This window comes from Rana temporaria, chromosome 13 (genome assembly GCF_905171775.1).
Source record: "Rana temporaria chromosome 13, aRanTem1.1, whole genome shotgun sequence".
NCBI classification, from domain to species: domain Eukaryota; kingdom Metazoa; phylum Chordata; class Amphibia; order Anura; family Ranidae; genus Rana; species Rana temporaria.
The window spans coordinates 118,178,660-118,188,911 of NC_053501.1; the positions used below are offsets into that span (position 1 = coordinate 118,178,660).

General features: G+C 51.1%; 1 long non-coding RNA gene across 1 annotated transcript; it reads right to left on the minus strand.

Moving 5' to 3' along the window:
* Positions 1 to 6,919: 6,919 nt before the first annotated feature.
* On the minus strand, positions 6,920 to 9,681 carry LOC120921189. The gene is made up of 4 exons (XR_005744839.1): positions 9,130 to 9,681; positions 7,903 to 7,921; positions 7,409 to 7,864; positions 6,920 to 7,085 (listed from the first exon to the last, which is right to left on the minus strand). It is a non-coding gene; the product is annotated as an uncharacterized LOC120921189 (long non-coding RNA).
* Positions 9,682 to 10,252: the final 571 nt, after the last annotated feature.

Below are 10,252 nucleotides of genomic sequence, written 5' to 3' on the forward strand. Positions count from 1 at the left end.
CGCTGCTGGTTTAGGGGTCAGCAATGCCGCACTATTCTCTCGCCGCTGGTTTAGGGGTCAGCAATGCCTCACTATTCTCTCGCTGCTGGTTTAGGGGTCAGCAATGCCACACTATTCTCTCGCTGCTGGTTTAGGGGTCAGCAATGCCGCACTATTCTCTCGCTGCTGGTTTAGGGGGTCAGCAATGCCGCACTATTCTCTCGCTGCTGGTTTAGGGGTCAGCAATGCCGCACTATTCTCTCACTGCTGGTTTAGGGGTCAGCAATGCCGCACTGATCCCTCTCTGCTGGTTTAGGGGTCAGCAATGCCGCACTATTCTCTCGCTGCTGGTTTAGGGGTCAGCAATGCCGCACTATTCTCTCACTGCTGGTTTAGGGGTCAGCAATGCCGCACTATTCCCTCACTGCTGGTTTAGGGGTCAGCAATGCCGCACTATTCCCTCACTGCTGGTTTAGGGGTCAGCAATGCCTCACTATTCTCTCGCTGCTGGTTTAGGGGTCAGCAATGCCGCACTATTCCCTCACTGCTGGTTTAGGGGTCAGCAATGCCGCACTATTCCCTCACTGCTGGTTTAGGGGTCAGCAATGCCGCACTATTCCCTCACTGCTGGTTTAGGGGTCAGCAATGCCTCACTATTCTCTCGCTGCTGGTTTAGGGGTCAGCAATGCCTCACTATTCTCTCGCCGCTGGTTTAGGGGTCAGCAATGCCTCACTATTCTCTCGCTGCTGGTTTAGGGGTCAGCAATGCCACACTATTCTCTCGCTGCTGGTTTAGGGGTCAGCAATGCCGCACTATTCTCTCGCTGCTGGTTTAGGGGGTCAGCAATGCCGCACTATTCTCTCGCTGCTGGTTTAGGGGTCAGCAATGCCGCACTATTCTCTCACTGCTGGTTTAGGGGTCAGCAATGCCGCACTGATCCCTCTCTGCTGGTTTAGGGGTCAGCAATGCCGCACTATTCTCTCGCTGCTGGTTTAGGGGTCAGCAATGCCGCACTATTCTCTCACTGCTGGTTTAGGGGTCAGCAATGCCGCACTGATCCCTCGCTGCTGGTTTAGGGGTCAGCAATGCAGCACTATTCTCTCGCTGCTGGTTTAGGGGTCAGCAATGCCGCACTATTCCCTCACTGCTGGTTTAGGGGTCAGCAATGCCTCACTATTCTCTCGCTGCTGGTTTAGGGGTCAGCAATGCCGCACTATTCCCTCCCTGCTGGTTTAGGGGTCAGCAATGCCGCACTATTCTCTCACTGCTGGTTTAGGGGTCAGCAATGCCGCACTGATCCCTCGCTGCTGGATTAGGGGTCAGCAATGCCGCACTATTCTCTCACTGCTGGTTTAGGGGTCAGCAATGCCTCACTATTCTCTCGCTGCTGGTTTAGGGGTCAGCAATGCCGCACTGATCCCTCGCTGCTGGATTAGGGGTCAGCAATGCCGCACTATTCTCTCACTGCTGGTTTAGGGGTCAGCAATGCCTCACTATTCTCTCGCTGCTGGTTTAGGGGTCAGCAATGCCGCACTATTCTCTCACTGCTGGTTTAGGGGGTCAGCAATGCCGCACTGATCCCTCACTGCTGGTTTAGGGGTCAGCAATGCCGCACTATTCTCTCACTGCTGGTTTAGGGGGTCAGCAATGCCGCACTGATCCCTCACTGCTGGTTTAGGGGGTCAGCAATGCCGCACTGATCCCTCGCTGCTGGTTTAGGGGTCAGCAATGCCGCACTGATCCCTCGCTGCTGGATTAGGGGTCAGCAATGCCGCACTATTCTCTCACTGCTGGTTTAGGGGTCAGCAATGCCTCACTATTCTCTCGCTGCTGGTTTAGGGGTCAGCAATGCCGCACTATTCTCTCGCTGCTGGTTTAGGGGTCAGCAATGCCGCACTGATCCCTCACTGCTGGTTTAGGGGTCAGCAATGCCGCACTATTCTCTCACTGCTGGTTTAGGGGGTCAGCAATGCCGCACTGATCCCTCTCTGCTGGTTTAGGGGTCAGCAATGCCGCACTATTCTCTCGCTGCTGGTTTAGGGGTCAGCAATGCCACACTATTCTCTCGCTGCTGGTTTAGGGGGTCAGCAATGCCGCACTGATCCCTCACTGCTGGTTTAGGGGGTCAGCAATGCCGCACTGATCCCTCGCTGCTGGTTTAGGGGTCAGCAATGCCGCACTATTCTCTCACTGCTGGTTTATTTCAGAGAATAAACATCGAAATGACAATCAACTATGTGACAAAACACGAGGACAGTCACTGCGGGTCCCTGGGAAATTTTAGGGAGGTTCTTTTTTCGGGTGGAAAGGTCAATCGCTCGCCGCCTGTCACGTATTCTGTTGACTCGAAGTGCAGAGGAAGTTTGAACAGAACACAAATTTCTTAGAAACAGAGGAAAAAAATAAAGTAGTATTGTGAAATATACAGAATATACACAAGTCATTGGTAAAGCTCCAAAACAATTGTGTTACTACTGAGATCGCCTTCCCCCCCCCCCCCCCCCCCGTGATTAGAGAAATTAGGATATTATAAAGAACTGACCTTAATACTTTTAGTACCCAGGGGTGAACACTATGTCACCTAGGTGCTTTATCAAAGTTAGTGACCCAGCTGAATTATTAGAGCCTAAGAAATTAAGACATTATGAATAACTGACTAATACTTTTAGTACACATGGGTGTGTCCATTGTCCCTGGTGAACCCTATGCACTCCTGTGTCTCCATTGACCCTGGTGGCCCCTGTGCACTCCTGTGTCTCCATTGGTCCTGGTGGCCCCTGTGCACTCCTGTGTCTCCATTGGTCCTGGTGGCCCCTGTGCACTCCTGTGTCTACATTGACCTTGATGAACCCTATACACTCCTGTGTCTCCATTGATCCTGGTGGCCCCTGTGTCTCCATTGACCTTGGTGAACCCTGTGCACTCCTGTGTCTCCATTGGTCCTGGTGGCCCCTGTGTCTCCATTGACCTTGGTGAACCCTCTGCACTCCTGTGTCTCCATTGACCTTGGTGAACCCTCTGCACTCCTGTGTCTCCATTGGTCCTGGTGGCCCCTGTGCACTCCTGTGTCTCCATTGATCCTGGTGAACCCTCTGAACTCCTGTGTCTCCATTGACCTTGGTGGCCCCTATGCACTCCTGTGTCTCCATTGACCTTGGTGGCCCCTATGCACTCCTGTGTCTCCATTGGTCCTGGTGGCCCCTGTGTCTCCATTGACCTTGGTGAACCCTGTGCACTCCTGTGTCTCCATTGACCCTTGTGGCCCCTGTGCACTCCTTTGTCTCCATTGACCTTGGTGAACCCTCTGCACTCCTGTGTCTCCATTGACCCTGGTGAACCCTGTGCACTCCTGTGTCTCCATTGACCTTGGTGAACCCTCTGCACTCCTGTGTCTCCATTGACCCTGGTGAACCCTGTGCACTCCTGTGTCTCCATTGACCCTGGTGAACCCTGTGCACTCCTGTGTCTCCATTGACCTTGGTGAACCCTGTGCACTCCTGTGTCTCCATTGACCCTGGTGGCCCCTGTGCACTCCTGTGTCTCCATTGACCTTGGTGAACCCTCTGCACTCCTGTGTCTCCTTTGACTCCTGGGACTTCCACAGTGTCATGTGTCTACCTGTGACTCCGGAGTGCGCTAAGTGCCTCTGTGACACCCTTATCTCCAGGCAGCCTACGGCGCCTGTATTTCTTGGACCATTCCTCTCCCTGTGTCCCCTTCCCGTGGCACCCCTTCCCGTGCCTTAGGCCAGTAACGCTAAACGGGGAGCGTTTCTTTTCCCACCCAAGTCTTCCCAAATTGTGATTACAGATTATTCTGATCATTGTGAGAATAGATGTAGTGTCCGAATAAATAAAAACAATCATCTTCCTGATTGGCTTTATTTATGGGGGGGGGGGGGGGGGGGGGGTTGGGTTGCAACGCACTTTCGCCCGGTCAGCAATTTCTCTGGCTGATGATTCGGGAATTTCAGAAGAGATTTTCGGCTCCAAAATAGAAAACCGAAGACTTTTCTTCCTCTTTGTGACTTCTGCTTGTGGCCGATAGAAAGCAGAACCGTCTGTTATTCAATCTCATCCATTTCTGCCGAATCAGCGATTCCAAAGAACAACGGCGGCAAAACGTTGAATTCGCCATTCGCCTCTCTGTAGAACCGCGACTGTTATTTGCAGCCGTTATCTATATTTTGGACGACATCGCCTAACGCCGATACACGTCGGCAAAATGGCACGGCTGGGCACAGGCATGTACATGTACGTCGCCTTTAAGAGCCCAGACGTCCGAAGCTCCGCGACCGCAGGACCCGTTCGCCGCCGGTGTCCCGCGATCGGTCACAGGAGCTGAAGAACGGGGAGAGCTGTGTGTAAACACACCTTCCCCGTTCTTCACAGTGGCGCCATCATCGATCGTGTGTTCCCTGATATAGAGAACGACGATCAATGACGTCACACGTCCAGCCCCGCCCCCCTACAGTTAGAAACACATATGAGGTCACACTTAACCCCTACAGCGCCCCCTAGTGGTTAACTCCTAAACTGCAATTGTCATTTTCACAGTAAACAGTGCATTTTTATAGCAGAGTTTTACATACTGTCCCTGATTTTATTATGCCTGGCAACCCTGATGGGGCCCCCTAGTGGCATGGGGCCCTCGGGCAGGGTGGCACTGGGTGGCACTGAGAGGTGACACTGAGAGGTGGCACTGATGGGTGGCACTGAAGGGCATTGATAGGTGGCACTGGTGGGCACTGAGAAGTGGCACTAATAGGTGGCACTGATAGCTGACAGTGATGGGCACTGATGGGTGGCACTGATCGGCACTGGTAGATGACACTGATAGGCAACACTGCTAGGTGGCACTGATGAGGCACTGATAGGCACCACTGGTGGGGATTGATAGGTGGCACTCGTGGGCATTGATGGGGGGCACTGTTTTGCACTGGTGGGAACTGATTTGTGGCACTGTGGGCACTGGCAGGCAGCCGTAGCACTGGTGGGCACAGATGAGGCGGATGTACCTCTTCCTCTTCGGGACCGATGTCCCTTTGCACAAGAGTCGGCGATCGGCTTTTTTTGAGGAGAAAAAATAAAGATTACCAAGCTTTAGTTTACATCACGTGATCGGCTGTCATTGGCTGACAGCTGATCACGTGGTAAGAGGCCGGGAGTCTCAGTGACTCGGGGCACATGCAAAGGGGAGGACGTCTATTGACGGCCCCCCCGGCAAAGCAAGTCCGTGCTGTAGCCGTCATTCGCTATACCGTGGATCTGAAGGAGTTAAAGGGGTTGGAAACCCTCCCGCAGTCAGTCCCCTTCCCCCCCACAGTTAGAATCACTAGTAGGGAACACATTTAACCCCTTCCTCGCCCCCTAGTGTTAACCCCTTCCCTGCCAGTCACATTTATACAGTAATCAGTGCATATTTATAGCACTGTTCGCTGTATAAATGTAAATGGTCCTAAAAATGTGTCAAAAGCATCCGAGGTGTCCGCCGTAATGTCGCAGTGCCAATAAAAATCGTCATTACTGCTTATACTTATACTTTTAGTGCATAGGGGTTGGATACTATCTGATCTGGGTGCTTATCAAGCCTAATGTATAACTTAATACAGAATATCTTCTTAGAAATGTTCCAGCATCTGCTGTGTCTCTGGGACTCTCCCAGCTAAAGTAGAAGAAATAAAAAAATAGTGGTTTATGAATATATGAAATTAATACTTTAAGTACACAGGGGTGAAAACTATCTAGCCATGGTGCGTTATCAAACACATTTTTGTTCTTTTTAAATAATGTTGGGCCATTTACTGTACATCTGGAACTGAATCAGCTAAAAGAGTCTGATAGGTAGATTCAGAGAGATTGGCCCAACTTTGCGGTGGCGTAGCTTAGCGTGTTTAGGCTACGCCGCCGAAAGTTAGCGAGGCAAGTACTCGATTCTCAAAGTACTTGCCTGCTAAGTTACGGCGGCGTAGCCCAAAGCGGGCGGGCATAAGGGCGCCTAATTCAAATTTGTCTAAGGGGGCGTGTTTTAGGTTAATGGGGCTTGACCTGACGTTTTTGACGTTTTTTTTTAAACTGCGCATTCGCGCCGGGCGCCTACATTTCCCAGTGTGCACTGCGGCTAAGTACGCCGCACGGGCCTATTGATTTCGACGTGGACGTAAACGACGTAAATCCCTATTCGCGGACGACTTACGCAAACGACGTAAAAATTTTCGGCGCGGGAACGGCGGCCATACTTTAACATTACTATTCCATCGATTTGATGGAATAACTTTAGGCGGCCTATCTCTTATACGTAAACGGCGTAAATGTACTGCGGCGGCCGGGCGTACGTTCGTGAATCGGCGTATCTAGTCATTTACATATTCTACGCCGACCGCAATGGAAGCGCCACCTAGCGGCCATCCGAAATATTGCAATGTAAGATAGGAAGGCGCAAGCCGTCGTATCTTAGATATGTTTAAGCGTATCTCTGTTTGAGAATACACTTAAACATAAGTCGGCGCAGATTCTGAGTTAGGTCGGCGTATCTACTGATACGCAGGCCTAACTCTCTCTGAATCTACCTATGAATAGATATAGTGGTTTATGAATATATGAACCTAATACTTTAAGTACACAGGGGTGAATACTATCTAGCCATGGTGCTTTATCAAATCTAATTTTGCTCTTAAGTGAATATCTTTTTAAATCACGTTAGAACATTTATTGTATGTATGTCTGGGACTCTCCCAGCTGAAATAGAGCACGAGGAATTGAGAAATTGTGGTTTCTGATTATATGAACCTAATACCTCAAGAACACAGGGGTGGAGCCGTTTTTATATCCTGTAACACACAGGGATAGGAAGAAGATTTCAAAGTTTACCTATAAAGTGAGACCACCACCGTCCAACTGGAGATCCATCGACCAGCTCTCGGGTACAGAAATCACACCATTCCAAGATATTTCATGTTTTATTGCCATTAGAATCACTTCCTGTTTTTCCAACAATATGTACATCATGATTTCCAATTTACAATATAAACATTCATTTCCCAAGGGGTTAAAAAATTATACATCAGCAAATTTTGTACACAACCTCTTTTATAAGACAGTCCGACCTCACTTCCAGGTGACCACCTCACGTCCAGGTGACCACCTCATGTCCATGTGACCACCTCACGTCCAGGTGACCACCTCACATCCATGTGACCACCTCACATCCATGTGACCACCCCACATCCAGGTGTCCACCTCACGTCCAGGTGTCCACCTCATGTCCATGTGATCACCTCACGTCCATGTGATCACCTCACATCCAGGTGACCACCTCACGTCCAGGTGACCACCTCACGTCCAGGTGTCCACCTCATGTCCATGTGACCACCCCACATCCAGGTGTCCACCTCACGTCCAGGTGTCCACCTCATGTCCATGTGATCACCTCACTTCCAGGTGACCACCTCACGTCCAGGTGACCACCTCATGTCCATGTGACCACCTCACGTCCAGATGACCACCTCACGTCCAGGTGACCACCTCACATCCATGTGACCACCCCACATCCAGGTGTCCACCTCACGTCCAGGTGTCCACCTCATGTCCATGTGATCACCTCACGTCCATGTGATCACCTCACATCCAGGTGACCACCTCACGTCCAGGTGACCACCTCACGTCCAGGTGTCCACCTCATGTCCATGTGACCACCCCACATCCAGGTGTCCACCTCACGTCCAGGTGTCCACCTCATGTCCATGTGATCACCTCACATCCAGGTGACCACCTCACGTCCAGGTGACCACCTCACTTCCAGGTGACCACCTCACGTCCAGGTGTCCACCTCATGTCCATGTGACCACCCCACATCCAGGTGTCCACCTCACGTCCAGGTGTCCACCTCATGTCCATGTGATCACCTCACATCCAGGTGACCACCTCACGTCCAGGTGACCACCTCACGTCCAGGTGATCACCTCACTTCCAGGTGACCACCTCACTTCCAGGTGTCCAACTCATGTCCACGTGACCACCTCATGTCCATGTGACCACCTGACTTCCAGATGACCACCTCACTTCCAGGTGTCCACCTCACATTCAGGTGACCACCTCATGTCCATGTGACCACCTCACTTCCAGGTGTCAACGAATTTCCTCCCTAAATTACGCCGGCTCAATGCTTAGTCGACGTGAACGTAACCTACGCCCATCCCCATTCACGTACGACTTACGCAAACGACGTAAAATACGACGCTGTTCCGACATTTCCGACGTCCATACCTTAACATGACTTACCCCTGCTTTATGAGGGGTAAAGTTACGCCGGTCGTACGCCTTACGTAAACAGCGTATTTTAATACGCCGGGCGCAAGTACGTTCGTGAATCGGCGTATTTAGCTCATTTGTATATTCGACGTGGAAATATACGGAAGCGCCCCTAGCGGCCAGCGTAAATATGCACCCCAAGATACGACGGCGTAGGAGACTTGCGTTGCTCGTATCTTGGCAACAGTGAGGCGTATCTGATTCTATGAATCAGTCACAAAGATACGACGGCGCACATTCGGACTTACGACGGCGTACGTGGAGATACGCCGTCGTAAGTCCTTTGTGAATCTGGGCCCAGGTGTCCACCTAACTCCAGATGACCTCTTTAGTTAGGCAAATTAGGTGGTCGCCTAAGGCCTCACACTTACAGGGGTCTCGCGGCCTCCTAACTTACCCAATGCATTACCCCAGTTTTGAGGGACAGGGGACCTTAACGTTGCTGTGCTCAGGCAGCGTTAAGAGCCCTGACTCAGGAGCGGGGCCGCGAATGTCCCTAACAATCAGTGAATATCGGTGACACCACCCCTTGTGACGTCAATGACCCAGCAATGACCCAGCATGCCCTCATGTCACAAGGGTGCAGGTTCAGCAGGTGACATCACCCGGTGGCCCCTGCCCCTTAGGTGTTAAAGAGCAGGATCTGGAAAGGCCACCTTGTTAAAGGGGGCTTCCAGTTTGAGATAAGCCCCCTGCCTGCAAACCCCTACAACCACCGGCCAGGGTTGTGGGGAAGAGGCTCTTGTCCTTGAATTATTTTTTCCATCATGGGTGTGAGGGGGGCCCCATGTCAAGTTTTGCCTCAGGCCTCACAAAGCCTGGAACCGCCTCTGTGACCACCTCACATCCAGGTGACCACCTCACTTCCAGGTGACCACCTCACATCCAGGTGACCACCTCACTTCCAGGTGACCACCTCATGTCCAGGTGACCACCTCACGTCCAGGTGACCACCTCACATCCAGGTGACCACCTCACGTCCAGGTGACCCCACAGGGAGTGATGGGAAATCTACCATAATAGGTACAGCATTAAAGCTGAATTTCGATATAAAATACTCTGTATTTATTAATATATCTTTACATGTATTTATTTTCAGTGCAAGCAGTGTAAGTACCTGTATCTGACTTGGAACACATCCTTTCGCAGTCCCTGTACAGCAGTGCTCAGACTGGGAGAAAAAGACAAGTCAGATGTGCTGCGGGGTGAGGAGACACACTAATAGGGCAGAGTAACCTGAGAGATAGGCTCATCGGTCTGCTCCTTCTCCTTTCACCGGCCAATCAAAGAGTAAGCATGGGCAAGTGGACTTGTACGTGAAAGTCATAGGCGTGCGCACAGGGTATGCCCAGTGTGCCTGGGGACACCCTAATCACCCTGTGTGGTGCAGATTGCACTGAAATATACTGCGTTAAACGTGCGCTAACGCACGGAAAAATACAGCATTAAACGGCATATAACACACTGAAATATACTGCATTAAATGTGCACTAATGCACAGAAATATACTGCATTAAATGTGCACTAATGCACAGAAATATGCTGCATTAACTGTGCAGTAACGCACTGGAATATACTGCATTAAACATTTACCATAGTGCTCCCCTTCTTGTCCTAGTCCCCTTCCTTTACCATGGAGCTCCGCCTCTTGTACTAGTGCTCCTCCTTCTTTACCATGGTGCTCTGCCTCTTGTCCTAGTGCTCCTCCTCTTGTCCTAGTGCTCCTCCTTCTTTACCATAGTGCTCCTCCTCTTGTCCTAGTGCTCCTCCTTCTTTACCATGGTGCTCTGCCTCTTGTCCTAGTGCTCCTCCTCTTGTCCTAGTGCTCCTACTTCTTTACCATGGTGCTCTGCCTCTTGTCCTAGTGCTCCTCCTCTTGTCCTAGTGCTCCTACTTCTTTACCATGGTGCTCCGCCTCTTGTCCTAGTGCTCCTCCTCTTGTCCTAGTGCTCCTACTTCTTTA